This window comes from Callospermophilus lateralis, unplaced genomic scaffold (assembly GCF_048772815.1).
Source record: "Callospermophilus lateralis isolate mCalLat2 unplaced genomic scaffold, mCalLat2.hap1 Scaffold_129, whole genome shotgun sequence".
Taxonomy (NCBI): Eukaryota; Metazoa; Chordata; class Mammalia; order Rodentia; family Sciuridae; genus Callospermophilus; species Callospermophilus lateralis.
In genome coordinates, this window is record NW_027512465.1 from 451955 (window position 1) to 457222 (window position 5268).

At 35.6% G+C, this 5268-nt stretch overlaps 1 non-coding gene across 1 annotated transcript; it reads right to left on the reverse strand.

The window, feature by feature from the left end:
* Positions 1-1395: 1395 nt before the first annotated feature.
* Trnaa-agc (transfer RNA alanine (anticodon AGC)) lies at positions 1396-1468 on the reverse strand. The gene has a single exon. It is a non-coding gene; the product is annotated as a tRNA-Ala (tRNA).
* Positions 1469-5268: the final 3800 nt, after the last annotated feature.

Here is a 5268-nt window from a genome sequence, read left to right on the forward strand (position 1 = left end):
CTTTTGCCAAGCACATTATCTTTCTTACTCCTTTGAAAGGTCACTCAGTGAACCCACTTTGGACCAATCCAACCACTGCCTTCTCCCTCTGAGACATGAGCATCTAGGGAAAACTTCCCACCAGACTAACAAAAATTAATGTTAGTGATGGATATCTCTGAGAGTAGGGGCTCTAGGGAACTCATGCTCTCTCTGCTGATAAATGTAAAAGGAAAGATGAAATAGGAAAACCACTCTTCAACAATGAGCATAGTAAAAATTCAGAAGACACACCAATGGATAGCATTCCTAGTGGGTGAAAACGAAATGAAGAACAGAATTTTAGAGTCTCAAAGTACTTCCCCCCAAATATTTATTTTTAACTACAGAGTTGTTAATTACAAAGGGGAGTAACTTTCAGTCAAGAAACCTGGCAGATACCATCTTAATCAACCGATGAAACTAATACCACCAGAAATGATACAAATTGACATCACGGGCTACTCAAGCTGCACTTTCATGATGTTCTAGCATGACCTGAGTATAATCAAAAAGAAACTTCAGATGAGCCTAAATTGAGAGACATTCTGCAGCATTATTGGCCTTAAGATCATGGAAGTCAAGAAAAAACTGAAGAACTATTTCAGGATGAAAGATATTAGAGAAATGTGACAACTGGGTACCATACATAAACCTGGAATGGATTCTTTTGTTATAAAGAATATCATTGGGACAAATGGCAAAACTTGAATAGGGTCTCTGGACAAAAGGTATATAAGATTTATTTGTATTATTCTTCCAACTTTTCTGTAAGTTTGAAATTACTTCAAATAAGTTGTTTCAAAATAAAAAGTTTAAAAACCAATCTTTCTGTTTAAAAAAAAATCATAAAACTATGAATACACACAAAAAAGCATAAATAAAACATATGGAATTTAATGATTAAAATACACATCTATGAATTTACAACTCAATTTGAGAATTTTTTCTTTCAGTGCTGGGGATTGAATCCAAGGCCTTGCACATGCAAGGAATAATCAATATCCTAATCCCAACCAAGATTATATATATATAAATTTTTTTCCCTCTGCTGAGCTACACCCCCAGACCAAGAAATAAATCAATAGGTTAAAATTCCCAGTTAAAGCTTCATTCCACCTTACTCCCCAAAGGAATCATTATTCTTAATATATTTTATCATTTCTTTTATTTTATTTAAAGGTTTACTATACCTGTAGAAATTCTTAAAAGACATTTCCTAGTAACTAAAGTTTAGTTGTCCCCCTCATTAGTTTGTTGGTTAGGCTTCTTCTCTAAATCATCTATTTTACCTTCTGCCCATTTTTCTTTTCTTTTTTTAATATTTTTAATTGTAAATGGACACAATACCTTTATTTTATTTATTTAGTATTTTTTATGTGGTGCTGGGGATCGAACCCAGTGCCTCATGCATGCTAGGCAAGTGCTCTACCACTGAGCCACATCCCCAGCCCTGCCCATTTTTCTATTTAGTGTTTTTTTCCTTTGTGATTTGTAGATATTCTTCATATATACTCTTTATAGATATTATCTTTGCCTATTATACATGTTGCAAATATCTTCTCTTAATCTGATGCTTGTCTATTAAAGTTATAACTTTTATGATTTTCATTTTAAATAATTTAAATATTTGATCAAGTCACTAATTTTACTTATGACCACTGAGTTTCTTATCCTACCCAGAAAGAACTTCTTTATTTTAAAATATCCTTCTATATTTTTTCTCATATTGGCACTTTCGTTAATTTTATGTTAAGATCTTTAATCCATCAGTAATTTATGCTTTATGATGTGAGGTAGGGCTCTAACTTAACATTTTTCTTTTTTTCTTTTTTTTTGAGAGAGAGAAGAGAGAGAGAGATTTTTTAAAATACTTATTTTTCAGTTTTCGGTGAACATAACATCTTTATTTTATTTTTATGTGGTGCTGAGGATGAACCCAGCGCCCCACGCATGCCAGGCAAGCGCATTACCGCTTGAGCCACATCCCCAGCCCCCCTAAATTAACATTTTTCACCTGTAGTAGGAAAAAAATGAATACAGTAAGATGTCCATGCCCAAAACCTCAGACCTGTGGATGTTACCTTACTGACAAAAGGGATTTTTCCAGATGTAGTTAAGGTTACTGAATTTGAGAAGAGCAGATTATTCAGGATTATCTGGGTAGGTCCATTCTAATCATATGAGTCCAAAAATGTGAAACACTTTCTGGCTCTGATGGAAGACAGATAACTGCAGAATGGTTAGAAAAAATCCAATGTTGCAGGCTTAGGAGATGATAGATAGGGGCCAAGGACCAAGGAATGAGGGGTGGCTTCTAGAAACTGAAATAGGCAAAGAAATACTTACCTAAGGAATTTTAAAAGGAATGTGTCCCTACTGACACCTTGATTTGAGACCCAGATCAGATTTCTTTTTTTTCTTTTTTAAAAATTTTTTTTCTTTTTTTTTCTTTTTATTTTTTTCATCTTTCATACATTTGATTCAAGTGAGTTATGCATTTCCATTTTTACCCCAAATACAAATTGCAGAATCACATCAGTTACACATTCACAATGTTTACATAATGCCATATTAGTGACTGTTGTATTCTGCTCTTTTTTAAAAATTGATTTTAAAAAAACATAAATGACAGTGGAATGCATTACAATTCTTATTACACATATATACCACAATTTTTCATATCTCTGTTTGTATATAAAGTATGTTGACACCCAATCCGTGTCTTCATACATATACTTTGGATAATGATGTCTATCACATTTCTCCATCCTTGCTAATCCCCTGCTTCCTCCCTTTCCCTCCCACCCCTCTCCCCTATCTAGAGTTCTTCTATTCCTCCCATGCTCCCCGTCCCTACCCCACTATGAGTCAGCCTCCTTATATCAGAGAAAACATTCGGCATTTGTTTTTGGGGGATTGGCTAACTTCACTTAGCATTATCTTTTCCAACTCCATCCATTTACCTGCAAATGCCATGGTTTTATTCTCTTTCAATGCTGAGTAAAATTCCATTATGTATATATGCTACATTTTTTATCCATTTATCCACTGAAGGGCATCTAGGTTGGTTCCACAGTTTAGCTATTGTGAATTGTGCTGCTATAAACATTGATGTGGCTGTGTCCCTGTAGTATGCTGTTTTTAAGTCCTTTGGGTATAGTCCTAGAAGAGGGACAGCTGGGTCAAGTGGTGGTTCCATTCCCAGATTTCCAAGGCCAGGTCAGATTTCTGACCTACGGAACTACAATTCATTTATATTTTCAAAGCCACCAGGTTTTTGGTAATTTATGAATTAGGAAACCAATATACCCTTCTAACCAGCACCTTTTATTAAATATTCCACCAATTTCCTACACAATTAAAATACCATTTAATATCTTTACATTTATATAACTCCCGTACATCTGCTGGTTTTTAAACTCTATCCTGATTCCATAGAAAGTTTCTAATATCCATTCATCACATAGAACTTTTCTCCTGATTCAGGACCATACTTTAATTAGTTATTTTGTAATTTTTAAAAATATCTTTCCTCTCCATCCAGTTTCCATTCATTCCTTATTTAGGACTTCCTCATCTCTTCCATCTTAGCATCTGAACTCCTATCTCTGTTTTCATCTTCCTTTCATTCATTTTCCTTTTTTTTTTTTTAGCAGTGTTGGGTATCCAACCCAGGGTCTCATGCCGGGCAAGCACTCTACCACTCTTAACATCCTCAGCCCTGTGGAATTACATTAAATCAATGATTTCTCCTCTGTAAATCCTTCACAGCATGCTTCATCTTTAATACAAAGTCCAAATTCCTTGGTATGGAAAATCATGGCATTTTCAGGTAAATGGATGGCGTTGGAGAAGATAATGCTAAGTGAAGTTAGCCAATCCCACATAAAAGAGGTAAGACAACCACCTTGTCTACTCACCAGGGTCATTTCCTGCCCCTTCCTAACAGATGCCATCAGCTCTAGACCCCAAATAACTCAAAGCTCACAGAGTATCCCACATGTTCCATTCTTCGTATCTTTATGATGATATGATGCTGCTTCCGCTTAGAATATCTTTCCTTTCTCCTCTAATTAGCACTGTACTTTTGAAACTCAGAAAAAGCGTCAGCTTCCCTCAGCAAATCTCATGGCATCCTCCCTGTTAGGTTGAGGAACAGCCCTTTCTTCATGTGCCATGGCAGCACACATACATAGGCCTCTTCTAGAAAGTACTTACACTTTTTTTAATGGTAATTTTTTGTTTTCTTGTTTGTTTCTCTTCCTCACTAGATAGTGGATTCCTTAAAGGTAGAAATTGTTATTTGTTTATTTATTTATTTTTTGTTTCTGTATCCACAGCATCTAACAGAATGATAACAATCTTGTGATAATGAGAACATGAAAAACAATGAACTAAGTGATACCTCTTATAAATACCAGGACTGAATGCTTCTCATAATTCAAAAACTGCTAAGTGTCAGCTCATAATTCTGTGTTCTGTGAAACTGTTTTTAACTAAAAATAATATTGTCCAGCTTGTTCATTCATCTCATTCACAGGCTTGGCTACAGGGATTTTGAGATATTTCCAAAAGAAGGAAGCTTACTCTGTTGAACAAATTCAAAAGAACATGATTCAGGCTCTAAAATAAACCCAGAAGAGAAGTTATCAAATGCTTTGAATAAGAATGGCATTGTTGGATTATATTGATAGGAAGGATCCTTATCCAAATGCCTGTGGGAGTCACCAGATTCAGTGGGTACTTCTCCCTCTGTGCTCCCACAGCACTGAACACAACATTGTACCTAGCACCAACCACATCACCTGGGAGTGATGTATTTAAGTCTTTCTCAAGATCAGTGGTTCTCATCAATGGGGATAATATAGCCTACTCCCTGGTAGGAATATTTGGGGAAAGTTTTGTTTAGCATACTGACAAGGGGGAGGTGCCCTTGTCACTTAGTGTCTAAGAACCAGAGATGCTAGATACCCAACTGTGTGCAAAACAGTCCTATACAATACCCAACCAAAATGTCCACAGCAACCCCATTAAAAATCAACTTAGGTTGGGATGTAGCTCAGTGGTAAAACCCCTGCCTTGCAAGTGCAAAGCCCTAGGTTCAAAATGAAAAGAACTCCCAACCCCAATTGACTTTGTTTATCTTTGATTTCCTGTTGACTAACTGCACTGAAATTTGCTGAATTGCAAAGCAATATAATCAGGAACACCTTGTCATAATTTGAAAGTTTTGAGGGCTTAAATTAT